Source organism: Rattus rattus, chromosome 5 (assembly GCF_011064425.1).
Source record: "Rattus rattus isolate New Zealand chromosome 5, Rrattus_CSIRO_v1, whole genome shotgun sequence".
NCBI classification, from domain to species: Eukaryota; Metazoa; Chordata; class Mammalia; order Rodentia; family Muridae; genus Rattus; species Rattus rattus.
Window position 1 is genome coordinate 56,986,577 of NC_046158.1, and position 15,772 is coordinate 57,002,348.

Consider the following 15,772-nt stretch of genomic DNA (forward strand, 5'->3'; position numbering starts at 1 on the left):
CTGAGTGTCTCCTGGGACCTCCACTCAGGGTCTGGGCTGGATTCAGAGGCAGCAGCACGTTCTATTAAAAATGTTTACTTAGGATGGAAAAGAATGAGTTTGTAGCATTTCAAACTTGTATACTTTCCTCACGTTTCCTCCCTCGGCTCCTTACAGTCCTCTGTGCCTGCTCCTCCCAATCCATTCCTTTCTGCCCTCATGACAATGGCTGGATGGTGCATAGGTAGGTAGACAGATTCCGTGTGTAAGAGAAACTTGTAACGTTTGTCATATGTCCTTCCATTTCCTCGTCATGTTCATCCCACACCCTTTAGGCCCTGGCTCCATCCTCCAGACACATAGATCCATCTTTGCTTGTTCTCTCTCTCTCTCTCTCTCTCTCTCTCTCTCTCTCTCTCTCTCACACACACACACACACCATACCCTATGTAGATACCAAATATGAGAGAAATCTCATACTTTCAGCCAATGTGTGTTCTGCTTCCACCTACATTGTTATTACTATTATTATTATTATTATTATTATTATTATTATTATTATTATTATTTATTGTTATGAGACAAGCTCTCTTACTGAAGCTGAAGCTCACTGAGTTGGCTGGCTAACGAGCTTCAGGAACCTCCCTGTCCTTCCTTCCCTAGTTCCAGAATTATAGGAGCACAAGGCTGACCCTGGGCATTTTATATGAGTGCTTAATTTAGGGCACCTGTTTGCACCTCTTGGTGGCTGAGCCATCGCTCCAGCTCTCAGATGGACTTTTAAATCTATCGCGTCACACAGTCTTGAAAGTATGGGGCTTTTGGAAAAGGGACATATAAACTATTGCCTTTTCAGCATGACTACTTTCAATAATTATACTTGTCTCAGTTCATCTGCCTGTCCTCAGTACTGTTGTCTGTGGAAAGATGACTAACTACTAGAGCCAACCTGGGTCTTGTTTCCTAAATAGTAGCTGTGACTTGTGAGAAGTTGAACTACCCATCATGTTATCTTCCAAATAAATTAATGGAAATCCACGTCAAAATCTTTTATGATTAAAATCTTCATAATAAATTGAGGGCTTGGGTCTTAGTGAGGGCAAATCTAGGATAGGATTACATTCTTGGCAAACGTGTTCTGCTCTATAAAACCTGTCTAAACACGTTCCCTCTTAAAACCTTGATATCCTCATCTAAACTGTAAAATCCAGGCTGATCTAGAAGATAATTTTATATCCAGTTTTGTTAATTCCTTTCTCAGAGGATCTTCTTGACTAGAATGTACAGAGGATTTTGAGATTGTGAAATGGTTATTTTTTTTCTTTCTGGATATAAACCTGTTTCTCAGCCAGCGTTCGATTCTTGAAAGATTATTGGCCTTTACTCCCCAAATATGGCAAAGCTAACTGGGCCACTTGTTGTGAAGGGAACAGGTAAAGACAAGAGTGGACATCAATATTGCTGTCAATCAAGACAAACATATCTCTTATACTTGAGTTCTGCAAAGTTGGGTAGATGACCAGTGGTAAGCAAGATGTTTCAAATTTGGAGGGAAGTTTACAATTGTGATTCTTTTGCTAAGAGCAAGTACTATAATATCCAAAAGTTACAGTTTCAGGGAAAAGAGTAGGTCACAACACCATACACACACACACACACACACACACACACACACACGTATAGCAAACATCAATCTTACAATCTGGATTCAACATTGAGCCCCCTTTCTCTAATTGGCAGTAGGGGCTGCACTGTACTTGCTTTGCCCTTGGCAGGTAAACCAAGCCTCTCTTCTCCTTTTACTCTTTTCTCAGGTTTGTCTGCACAGCACTCTGGAGCGGTACTGTTTCACCTCATTGCAAAAATCAAGCTTCAATGGTTTCATTGACTTTCAATAACTGAAAGCTTTCACTGAGATAACAACTCAAAGAACAATTAAGCTTACCTTGGGGAGCTAGAACGTACAGAGGCTTTGAGAAGCCTTCGAACTGGTTGTGTCCTTCTCTTTCTGGATCAAAGCTCCCTGCCCTCATATTCAATTCTTGAAAGATTATTGGTTCTCCTGGTCCCTGGCAGTTTAGGGGCCAAAGAACAGGAAGTGAGCAGGGCAGCTGTGAGAGCTGGTGTCTGAAAAGGAAAACCTGGCCCAGACTTACTGAAAGCATCCACAGTTTTTACTACATTTTTTAAAGCAAGAGATTTGGAAGGTTTTTTTTTTTCAGATTTTTTTTTCAACGTGGATCCAACGTCTTGTAAAAGATAGTTCCATTTACTTGCACCCTTTTATTCAATGAGTTTTTTATTTTATTTTATTCGTGTGTGTGTGTGTGTGTGTGTGTGTGTGTGTGTGTGTGTGCCTGCCTCCCTGCATAGATGCTGGAAACTAAACTTTAGTCCTTTAGAAAAGCAAGACATGACTTTTAACTTCCAGCCCCTCCTTGAGTTCTGTCTTTTCTGAAGCTTTACAAGCTTCTCTTGATCCACAGACACTGGGTTAAGATGTGAAATGCAAGCAAAAGCCATCTACAGTTCCACTCATACACTGGTGTTCTAAACAGGTTGAGGACATTAGGAACATGGTAAAAACTCACTGGGTCTATACACCAAAAAGTCCTTCATTTCTCTTTACTTCCGTGTGCTGGAGTTTCAGACACATACCACCACTCCCAGCTTTGAATGTTTCCTCAAAATCATAATAGCCCCTGTTAATGCCTTTGATGTTATTGAACACACAACATATAAAAATCATAACAAGAGATTGGAAGGAAGGAGTCGTGGATGTGCAATTTCCAACACAGATTTTCTTTCATGCTTTGAGTACAGATGTTTAATGAGGGTCAACTCACACATCTTCTAGTCCCTAGCATTCTTTTGTGTAAATTGCCCTCTACAAATAAAATTATTAGCTTTTCACTTTTTCAAAAATATTTCCCTATTGATTCACAATTCTGGCATCTTGTCATATGATATTTTCTTCAACATCCATGTCCTCCTGCTATTAGGGTAACTTGGGTTTTTACAAAACACACCTGTAAATACTAATGTGAAGAGAGGTGGGAGAGAGGTTTATTTGGCAAATATTCTTAGCCTATTTGGAAAAGTGGATCTCTACAGATTCCTTTATACCAATGCTATTCTTTCTAGAGATTGTGGAAACAACAAAAAAATATTTTTTTCTCTTGTGTTTTCTTACAAGATGGCAGACAAAGGGTCCTTTAGTTGTGATTTAATTGATCTTCTACAATTACTGGCAATATACGTTATTTTTCACTGTTGTGACCAAGTGTTGCAAAGCATCATAGTGGTTCTGGAGAGAGAGAGAGAGAGAGAGAGAGAGAGAGAGAGAGAGAGAGAGAGAAGAGGGATTGAATCAGGACGGGATCTGCCACAACCTCAAGCCCACCCCTAGTGACCTGTGTCCATCAGTCAGGTCTTACAAGCCCCAGGTTTTGCCATCTTCCAAAGTATCAACTGTAAACCTGGGAGTCAAGTGTCTAAATGTGTAAATCTGTGGGGGACACTTCAGATTCAAGTCCTAACATGTGAGCTTTGTCCCCTCGACATAATGTAAACATAACTTCTTAGCTCAAGTCAAGTCAGAAATGAAAGCTATGTGTGTAAGGACTAAAATTCTCTTTCATGGCTGCAAAGAATACCAGAGTCAGGCAAGGTTTCAGGGTTTAGATAGTTTAGACATTGTTACATTATACCACTGTGCGTGCGTGTGTGTGTGTGTGTGTGTGTGTGTGTCCCTGTGAACCTAAGAATGTGTTCCTCCATCAGGTCTATGTGTACCTTGCTTTCTTATTGGCTTGCAGCTTACTTATTAAACTGGAGTAACTGGCTAAGGAGCCCAGGTATCTGCCTGTCTCTACCTCCTCAACACTGGGATTACAGGTGTGTACACCACTCCTGGATATTTTTATTTGTGTTTCAGAAGCAAGTTCAGATCCTTACATTTGTGTGACAATCGTTTGGTTGATTGATTGATCTACCTTCCCAGCCCCAAGCTGTCTGCTTTAGAGTATCACGAGGTTTCGAATTCTCATATGACTTTTAGAAATTAAGATACAATGTGTTCCTAGTCCTCAAAGCTGGCAAGGAGAAAGCTCTAAAGGTTTCGATTTTAATGAGCATCAGTTTTGATTATTGATATATTAAATTTAGTTTATAAGGTATTCCAAAAGTAAATAACACAGAGCCATGTTGTCAACTCCAAAAGTGTGCTTTCGTTTTACTAAGATGAATTGTCAAATCTTTGCAGGCCTTTGTGTTTTGTATCAGCATCCCTAAGTTTTTAGACAGTTATTGTAATCTTTTTTGATCCCAGAGATTATATATGCATGTATGTATGTATGTATGTATGTATGTATGTATGTGTGTATGTATGTATACATATTGTGTGTGTGTGTATCTTTTCACATAATTGCATAATTACTCAATAACTTGAGCAGATCCTTTGGAGCCTCTCCAGTGTGTGTTAGATAAATACTGTTCCTCTCCACCCTGGTAATTGGCCAACAGATCTCCCAGGATTGTTTTGATCCTTTATACAAACAGCCTAGGAACAAGGGGCCGGCCGTGGTTCTGTGTTTTATTCACCGGCAATGAGACCTGAAGGATTTTACACAAAATTCTCATAGCTTGTGAAAATGAGGCGCTTGTGAGGAGAGCACCCTCTGCTGGTGTGTAAGATTTCAAAAGTTTGCGTAGAAAGTAGTGCTTAAGAATCAGAACCAAATGTGTCTTTTCAGCACAAAATGGGCTTACGCTGCACGAATAGTCAGCAGAAGGAGTTCTTAGCTTTGCTGTCTTTAAGTTTTGAGACACACTCTCTCTGTCTCTTTAACCTTCCAACTATTACGCATGCTGACTGGATAGTGCTTTGCTTAGGAACACAAAACAAAGCAGGCTCTAGACATGGTAGGCAGGTTATTTGTTTTTATGCTTTTTGTTTCTTTTTTCCCTGAACCTAACCCAAACCAGCTTCACTATCAGCTCCTTACCCTTGAAAATCTCTGGGCTGTCACACACTGGACATTATTCTTGGGCGGTACGAAACTACCTTCATTCAGCACAAAGGAGTGGCACACAAACCTGGGTCCGGCTCTGTCAAACGACCTAGACTTCCGGTGCATCTCTTCCTTAAGGCACTGATGGTGGACTTCGTTTGGGAAGGTCACAGAAGGGGACTGGAGTAGAAGAAACTTGAGGCCTGATGTTTTCCATCTGTGTAATCTTCAAGCAATGCCCCCCTCCCCAACCCCAACCCCAACCCTGTTTTTTCATTTATTATTTTAACTAGGAGAAACTAGTTTACGGGAGTCATTTTGAAGATTAAACAAACTAACCAAATTAGTGCATACCTGGCAAGCAGCAGAAGCACACTAACTGCGCTTAACACCATTCCTGAGAAGCCTAGGGTTTGTCAAAGATGCAGCCAGAAAGCTAATTTCCCCTCTAAACATTCTGCACGGCCTTGCAACATGCTCGCTCAGACAAACCTCTTTTAAACAGTTAGCAATGTGACTGCTACTGTTACACAATCAAAACCTATTTATGTTTGGTATAAAGAAACAGTCTGGGAAGTGGGGGGCTGGAGACATAACTCAGTGGTCAAGAACACTGGCTGTTTTTCCAAAGAACCTGGGTTTGGTTCCCAACACCCACATGGCAGCCCACAGCCCTCACCTTCAGTTCTAGGGTCTTCGATGCCTTGTAGCTTCTTCAGGCGCTGCACACATGTGCACAGATATAAATGCAGGTAAAACACCCATACACATAAAAATATCAATCTTGAAAAAATGAGAAGATTTGAAACATAGTAAACCCTACCTGCAGAATTAGCAGTCTCCAACCATTAAATGAAGCCATGGATAGACAATGTCTCCTGCGGACCAGGATTTAGACAATGAAGGGAGGCTTGACTATGAATTATTCCAAATGGATCCATGTCTCTGTTCACTCTCTGTTGCTACTCAGAGAGGAAATGTTGATTTTATTATATTAGCTTTTGTCAAGACAATACACCATAGTTTTACTTCCCAAATGGCTAGCTAGGGAAATGTGGTTTGAACCTGATATTGTATATATTTAGAGAGATAATGTGCCTCTGGGTAGCACTGTGCTCTCTAGTTTTCTACACACGTTATGTCATTCTTTATTATCACACAATAAAAAAAAACATAATAGAGACAGAATAGGTAGAGGCTGAGTCTAAAAAGCTAAAGCCAGCCAATCTCTCCATTTAACCCTCTGACCTGGAGAGCACTGTTGGATGTCCTGTCTGGTTTCATTGCCCTGATAGTTTAGATATATCTGTAAAAATGAAAACTTGGTGTGAGCTTCCTAGGGATGCATTAAGAGTTGTCCTGAGTCATGACTTTAAAGGCCACTTTACTCTCTTACACTTCCGGAGGCTTAAAATCTGAAATCTAGGTGTTCCGGTAGTACCTGCAGATGACCCCTCTGGGGCTGGAGCCACGTGACATGCACGCTAGGAACTGATATCCACTCCTAACTACTGAGCTGTCTCTCCACACCCTTTACAGATTTCCTTCTTCTGCTTATGACTATTCCTTATGTTCACATAGTAAGTATATGTCAGGGAGACATAAATGTCAGGGAGAGGAGCCCTGTGTTCAGTCTCAGTGTGTGTGTGTGTGTGTGTGTGTGTGTGTGTGTGTGTGTGTGTGTGTGTGTGTACATGCTTGCTCAAGAACACATCTCAACGGCTGGCTGCATTTCAAAGTCTGGCCATGTGAGATTTCATTTTCAATCCATAAAAGAAGTGCCGAGTTCTCCAGGTGTTGTGACTGCTTCCACTGTTCTCCATTTACCCAGATCCAAACTCTCAACATCATTTTAATTACTCCATGTTTGTTGTTACATCCAAGCAAGACTTGCTGGATCCTGCTTGACTGCAATCCATCTGTCTGTCATACCCACTGGATCCTTGAGAAAGTCCTCTGAATACAGTTGACTATTGTATTCTTAACACTGCTCTAGCTTGGGCCTCCCAACTGATGGGAGCTCTACGGTTGCTCAGCTGACCAGCACACACACACACACACACACACACACACACACACACACACACACACACACACACACACGGTGACTTTTATTGATGTTGCCTCTATTGTAGAAAAAATTGGGGAGAAAAGTAATTTCTATTATTTTTAAACTGAAGTTGTCTCTATCCATAGGGTTTTCATAAATGTTTGGTGAGGAACCAATGTGCAAACTGCATCTACAAAATCATCCTTCAACACATTGCTGCTAGTTATTACAATATTTTAGGATCATATTGACAATAGTTCTCTATAATTCTATTTGGCTTATGGTTTTTTGATGGTTTATTTCATTTAAACTGATTTCTACATCCTATTGAATTTTTAGCAAAACTGTTAGGTTTTAGATAAAGAATTTGCTTTGAACCATTAAGTGTATTCAGTGGAGGAGAAAGTGTCCTTTCTGGTTATAGCACCCTCTAGTGTTCGTATTACAAAAATGGGAAGAAATGGAATGTGAGAATTAACAGTGCATAGTGTTCATTAAGACGTGGATGTGTTTATCACACACACGGGGGGGGGAGGGAAGGAGGGAGGGAGGGACACACACACACACACACACACACACACACACACACACACACACACACTTTGGGGTCTAGGTAAATGTGTGTGTGGTCTTATGCCCTGCTAATTCTTTTGACACGAGGGTGCAATCCATCATAGTACAGAGTTACACGAAGTAGCACTGCAGAATGCATAAAGCATTTGGACAGACACACATGGAATCTGCTTGCTTCTATCAGTGGGATACTCAGGACAAAAGCATCTATTGCATTAGAGATTCTGGGGCTCCCGATCACATGACAGGGATCAAGAATGGAAGAAGGTGAGAGAAGATTAATTCTAATATACAACTAACAGTGATTAGTACCTTTCCCTTTCCTGTCCCTCTCTCGGTTCCAGTAAGTAAAGCTACCTTGTCATATATTTATAACATATACTCGTGTGTGTGTGTGTGTGTGTGTGTGTGTGTGTGTGTGACATATTATAACTAGTAAAGCTTCTGGATACCATATGTATGTACTTGCATATATTATATATTATAGCATTACTAATGGAGAAGCTTTCACTTAACAGTTGTTATGTGTCTCATGTGCGTGCTAACATGCTAAACCATATCGAAAACACTGCAAAACTTCATATCCTATATAAAGCCATACCCATTCATTATGGATACAAATGTCTCTATATTGTTTTTATCCTTCCGACCAATTCCTTATCCTACATGCTAAGTTCCTGGTGTCAAGGATGGAGTAGCCATGTGCATCAAAGAGGCAAGTAGATATCAACATCTAACTACATTCAAATGTACACTTTCATATACCATTCTGGAAACACCTCCCCTTCTCTTGGAGAAATTATAACAAAACTACTGCTCTAACCAGGCAGACACCCATACTTACCTCTGAACAGAGTTGGGCGTTCTCTTTGCTCGGTTTTCCTCAAGTGCACACAAAAAATTTCCTACCTCAATCAGTAGAATCTGGTAATCAAATTATGAATTCTCACTTTCTCCATGAAAAGAACAGAGGCATACTTCTAAAGCAGCAGGTGGGCGCACGCATGGGAAATGGACTATTCAGTATTTCAAGGACAGAACGGAGAGGTGAGCAGAAGGGATACAGTCAGTCAGCGGAGTTCTCACAGCGTTTAAGTGGATTTCAGAGTGTATCTGACAGAATCACGGGTCACTCACCATCTCTAAAACATACCTGTGTATAGCTGGCATCAAGTCACCTTTGGAAGTTAGCCTGAAGGTCACAAAAGATCAGGCTTGCCAAATTACGTCTTGCTTTGGTAACAGAGTTATGGGGAAGGTCTGTTTGTAAGCCCAGTTCCATATTCCCTTCCTTTTCTGACTCAGGAAAGAAGGGATTGAGCGGTTGCTGAATTATTCTAGCAATAGAAATAACATTTTAAGATTGAAAGGGATATTTTTTGTAAAAGCACTGTCAGGCATTGGAGGCCTCAGTGATATCACCAGAGAATTCTCTAATCAACTGCCACCTACTGGGAGAAAAGCCATTCTGTCCTGTATAGCTGGAGACCACAGCTGACAATGTCTTATGGGACAAAAATGAGGCTTCTGAGAAGTGCAGCGCACCATTGAGTCTGGTAACACCCGTAGAAAGCCACAATGCCTAGTTGAATAACGTTAACATAGGAAGACTGAATATACTTATCTGTGAAGACAGTCACGAACATACCTTGAAAATCCAGTTCTCTTGGTATAGGACGAGAGTATGATTCATTTTGAAGAGACCTTATTTGGTCTAAGAATCTATTGCAAAGGCCCAGGCATTTGCAACACTAAGATCTCCTGGATTTTTTTGTGTTATTAAAGTACAAAAAAAGAAAAATTGTGGAAGTAAAAAAGGATGTTCATATTTTTAAATATTCACAGTGTCTTGGTGTGAGACAGAGGCAAAGGAATGATTAACAGAAATTTTCTTTTCAACCTGGGTTTATTTTTGCAAGATTTCTGTTACCCACATCTGTCCCTCCACACATAAACACACACTGCTTTCCAGGAGAGTAACGATGCTGCCTGTAACTGTAAGACATGGACAGTTGTGAGTTTTTTCCTCCTGAAAGTGCTCATCAGTTATTTTATGCAGAGTCACCCTTCAACTGCACTCTGAATCTAAAACAAAACAAAAACAAAAACAAAAAAAGGCATTACGGTGCCAAAGATACTTTCTTCTACAAGATAATTAAATTCTGGTGTAATCAGCCTTAGGCAAAGTGGGGGATACATTGTGTTTTGCTGCCTCCAGTTTATCACCCAGAAACAATCCCTCAAGAATTCACTGTGTACAATGTTTCTTCTGTCTATGGCTACTGTTTGCTCTGACTACAGGACAGAACCAAGCGCCAGTATATTCTGAAATTCAGGAACTGGGACTTTATTTCCTACGAGTACAAGACTCCATAACATGACACAAGGGGAATGTTTAAGACAGAGGACAAGGGAGAAAGCTGATCACATAGCATGCCTGTTTGGTCTTTGCTGTCCACTGTAATTTAGTTTCTGGTCAAATGAAAGTGTGTTGATACATACATACATACATACATACATACATACATACATACATACTCTCTCTCTCTCTCTTATACACACACACACATACACACACACACTAATACATAAAATATTTTAAAATAGACATTCAAGGATGAAATTTTTTTAAGTTTTGAGTTATGAACGAGATAGCTTTTTTATGTTGTTGAGAGCCACTAATAATGTTTTTTAAAGAAAATATCAGCTCACAGCTTGTATTTACCTGAGTGTCAACAGTTTTCCCTCGATTTGTGACAGCTCTCAACACACTGATTACATAATGTGTTTGCTTGCTTTTCACTCTCACATTTCTATTTGATCTTCCGAGTTATTTTATTCTACTGGTTCCTATGGCACTCCCTCCCGGTTCTTCCTTCATAAAATCTGATCCACTTTTTTATTTATATTTTAAATATATTTCCCAGATATATATGAATCCACAAGCCCAGTTGAATTTACATTTTTATACATTGGTATAATTAGAAAATTTTCAGTCTACAATCTTTCTGTAGTCACTGTGTGTGTGTGTGTGTGTGTGTGTGCATGTGTACATGTGTTTGAAGTATGTATATGAGCACAGTGATATCCATGGTCAGAGAACAACTTTGAGGAGTCAGTTCTTTCCTTCCAATACAGGCTCTGGTATTGAACTTGGGATATTAGACTTACCAACAATTGCCCCTAAGATTTTCCTCATACTTCATGAGCACATGGGATAAGAGACATTGTCATTGAAATGAGACTTGGTACAACTTTGTGGAAAAAGGTACAAATGTACTATCTCTTGCTTCTAGATTTTATCTTATTTTATCTTTAATCTGTTATAAACATAGAGTGGGGGTATTCATCAAATATGATAAAACATTAAGTGAAAAAGTCTAATTTTATAAGTATTCTTGTCTGTTATATGAAAATAGATATGTGAAGAAAATAAAGTAAAATATTCACAATAGTCACTGGTATAAGACACTGCCTTTCAGATAGAAACTGAAGAATTGGAACAATAAATCTTTAAATAAACTTATTTAGACTATTGTATAGACTATACCAACAAGCACATAAGACAGATATCCCTGAGCTCACACAAACACAAATTCACTAATCAATGCAGTGCCATGCAAAGCCCTTGTGTGACTGAAGCAGTTTCTGAATGATGGAGCAGTCTTCAGGGAGTACGCTTCCCTCCCCTTCCTTTTCTTACCATAAAAGAATAATAATGTTCTTCACACAAATTATAATTTTTGAACAAAAAAGTTTTTAATGTTAATGCTCAAAGCAAAGAGAGAGGTAGTGGATACAGCAGAGGCTAATAATTGTGGAATCAGCAGTTTCTGTGTTTGCCTGAGGCCTATTGAGAAGGGTCTTTCCATGTTTAATTGTATTATTAATGTCTCTCTAATCCTTTCCATACTAAACTGAATTCTGTGGTGATTATCAGTCTTGTTCTTACTGGTGGAGTTGTTGGCATGGTTTTTTCTTTCTCTTTCGTGAGAACCCTTCTCTCCTTGGCTCTCTCTCCTCACCACTTAGAGTGAGTCCCTTGCATCTTGTCACTGTTTCTTTGTCCATTGTTCCCTCTCTGATCTAGGAACGTTGGTGTGATCCACAGATTAGCCTAGATCCCCAGTCTATGCTACTACCCTTAGTAAGAAGCCTCCACTCCAGAGTCTCCAGATCTTTATATACACATGTTGCTAAGGATCTCTCACAAAAATTCCATATACCCACATCAGATTTCCTATTCTCAGTGAGACTCTTAAGTCCCTAATAGTCATCTTAAATTGAACTGGTCTCTGACAAGCACAATCTTCTCTTCTCTATCAAATTCCCAAACTATACTTCTCATGATGTTCTCCTTCCCTCAGCTAAGGACAGATCCATCCTGCCAGGTGAAAAACAATAGTCTGTTTGAATTCGATGTCACCCTGACATTTCCCATTTAGTCTTCTAAGGTGCCCCATTGGCCCTCATTCCAACCACTTGTCCCAGTCCCTACCATTTCCACTTCTGTTTGAACTGCTGATATTTTCTCTCAAATCACCTACCAATGTGTGCTCCTTTGACAAGCCTATAAGGCCCAGGCCCAGGACACAATTTCCTCTTTCATCTTCTCCCTTACTAGATCACTCTGCCTGAAGCACAGTTGCCCCTTGACTTGGAGCCTCTGGAGTATCTGTCCTCTCCTTATCTTTTCTTTCCACAGTATTTAAATGACAACCCCAAACACCATGTCTTTTATGCTTTCCTCAGATGCATCTCTTATTTTGGGGTGGGCATGGTACCCTGTGTAGCCCAGGATATCTGTGAACTTGCTACATAAATGCAGATGATCTTAAATTTCTGATTCTACCTGCACCTCTGGGATTACGGGCATGTACCACCGTGCTTAGCTTTATGACATGCTGGGGGAACAGACTCTGGGCATCTATAGTTGGCCTTACTTATGTTTCTCTTTGTTGGTCAGAATTATAAATGTTAGGTGAGCACTCTTCCAGATGGCCTACATCCTTACCTGCACTGTCACCATCACTGTCACCATCATTGCCAGCCCTTATTCCAAGTAGACTTCTGAGACCTTTCTCCTGCTTCCCAAGATACTGTTATCTCTGTAGGAATTTTTTCCCTCAGTGGTAGCTCATGTTAAATGACTATTGTCTAGACTTCCTGCTAAGGCTAAATTCAGTAAGTTTAGGGTTTGTTGTTGCTGTCTATCTGCATGTTCTAATCCACAGACAGCTTCCCTGTAGAGTAAGTCCTCCAAAATATTGGCTGAGAAGATGGCTTAGAGGGCAAAATAAATGTTGCACAAGCATTTGGATCCCCACCACCTATGTAAATGCTACATAGATGTGGCCACTTACCCATAAGCCCACTATAATCTCAAAGACAAAGCATGTCCTGAGAAAACTGGTTAGTAAGAGTAAACTAGTTAGCAAGGTGTGGGTTCAATGAGAGACCCTGCCTCAATAAATAAATTGGAGAGCTATAGAGCAAGAAGATACCTGACATAGCTCTGGTTTTTCACACACACACACACACACACACACACACACACACACACACACACACACACACACACACACAAGCCCACACACGTGTGAACCAGCATACATGCACACCCCCATACATGTGAACCTGCAGACACTCACATGGCCACACACAGGTGATCATGTACACACATACATGCCCACATACATGTGAATATGCTTACATGCACATGCCCACACACACAGGTGAACATTCATACATGTAAATGTTCACACACAGGTGAACATACTTACATTCATACGCACAAACATCTGTTAAAGAGGTGAATGGATTCCGAGTCTCTGTAATCTTCACAATATAGTAAACACACCAGTCTAACACTCACAGGGTGCTGCTAAAGGAAAGGTCTGGTTAAAAGTGGCTCAGTCTTAAATCCCTCTGGCCACACATCTATAGTTGGCCTTTCTTACGTTTTTCTTTGTTGGTTGAATTATAAATGTCTACTTTTCCTTCTTGTGTAGCTGCTTTGCATAGCTTTTAAAGGCTCTATCGGTTGCACATAGACAAGAATTGTTAATGAGTTCTTATGGGATGCCTCCATAGCCTAGGAGATAATCGTCATCTACTGCAGGGAATGATGCTAATTAAGTAATCTAATCCAAAGGATGACATCATCGCCAAAGAGCACAGTGGTCCATCTCCTGTCGGCTGTCCTTTCAAAAATGAGGATCATTCTGTAGTTTTCAGTAGTTTCCTCTTCAATTTTTATGAGATTTCCCAAAACCCTTTGTTTAGAAGAATTAAAGGCCTACACATATATTCACTAATCTCAGACAAGTATTCTATGGTAGATTTAAAATATAAGAGGGACTTGTAGGAAATTGCTGGCAGCTCTTTTCCCTAGAGTTTGTTAGGAGAATAAATAAAAGGGGGGTGTGGAACGTTTATAGCAACTTACCATTTCCCCCTCAGAGGCTCTACTGTCAACAAATCTTGATCCTGATGCCTCAAGCATTAAAAACAGACACTCAGACAATGTGCTGGGAAAACTTGTTGTAGAGGTCTAGTCTTCACTTAAACTTCCAAAGATAAAATAATTGCGAACTGGGCAACCACTCATGCTAATTTTGAATCTGTTGGCATTCATCCACAGCGGGCCAACGGAGTTTAGAGTTTGCTTGGCCATCAGAGTTCATGGGGAGCAACAGTCAAAGCGCTGGTAACAGAGACTGCCATCTAACAAAGGAAGTGTGTGACAAGTAGCACAGCTGACTTAGGCAGTTTTCTCATCTTTTGACTTCCTCGGCCCTGGGACGTTGCTCGGATATTCCAAGGCCACTGGCCATTTATTTTTCTCTACTACCTAGTAAGGCATCCCGCTTCAGACCCATGTTTGGTTTAATGTAATCAAGACATAGATAAATAAATTTGCTAATAGGGTCATATGCAGAAAGCCTGGGGTAAACACGCCCGGCCTGGATGAATCACATTACTTTTTTCTTAGTAGACAAAAACGTGTCTTCTCCAAATTCGTTTATGCTGTCTTAATAAAAGCCCCCAAAGGAACTGGGCCGCCAGATGCTTTCAGTAGACTCAAACAGTCCCAGACATTGGAGGAGAAGAATGAATAAACAGCCGGATTTGCTTTTTATCTGGACAGCAGGGTCAGACTTAAGGCTCGTACGGTGCAGTCCACCATTTCTGTCTTGATTTTGTAAACGGAATTCTGCGATCTCTCTGAAGAAAAAAGAAAAAAGAAAAAAACTAGGAAGACGAATCTTTTCAAAAGCAATTCTGGCTGGAGCCAGAAAGCACTAAAATAGATCCCAGCTGTTTGGATTATCTCAACCCAAGAACAACTAAATGCTGCCACGGAAAGCACGATTGCTAGTAAATTTGAAGCTGTGCGTAGCTAGAAGCAAAGTCCTCACAGACCACCCCACGAAGCAGTAGCTTGGAAAGGCTAGTGAGCGGATCAGATTAACTGTTACTTGTGGTTTCAGCTATCCCAACATCTCCTACTTGGAATTTCAAACCCATTTAATCCTGATGTGCGTATGTCCAAGCAAGCAGAAGCCAGCGACTTTCCGGGAAATCTTTACATCCCCGCCCCCGCCCACCTTTAAAAAAAAAAGACCTGAATATTTCATCAGCGTGCTATGGAGGCGCTTGTTCCTTTACTCAGTGTGATGACCAAACACCCGTCAAAAGCGGCTGAAGGAAGGATTAATTTTAGCTCACAGTTTTAAAGGATGTGGTCCTCGCTGAGGGGAAGGTGCAGCAAGAGCGCTTATTGCATTGTTTCTGTAACAGGAAAGCAGAGATAAAGGCTGGTGATCAGTTGGTTCAGTCTCTGAGCCCTCTGTGAGCCCAGGGTGGTTGATTCTGTGGCTTTTCTCGTGGTGTCCTTGACCCTCTGGCTCCTATAATCCTCCCTCCACCCCCGCCCCCCATCTTCTGCAGTGCTCTCCCAGCTCTGCCTCGTGTTCGGCTGAGAGTCTCTGCATCTGCTTCCATCACTTGCTTATGTGAAGCCACTGAGGACGATTGGGGTAGGCAGTCTATGAGTAGAGTAGAATATCCCGAGGTCTCTGGACTATCTAGCCTCAGGGTCCTGGCCGTCCAGGCAGTGTCAGGGATGGACTCCTTCTCATGGCAAGGGGTTTCA

At 40.8% G+C, this 15,772-nt stretch overlaps 1 protein-coding gene across 3 annotated transcripts in view; it reads left to right on the forward strand.

Annotated features, from left to right (window-relative positions):
* Positions 1–15,772, forward strand: part of Ppp1r1c (protein phosphatase 1 regulatory inhibitor subunit 1C) — a 94,783-nt gene that overhangs the window by 58,874 nt on the left and 20,137 nt on the right. The window lies entirely within an intron of this gene.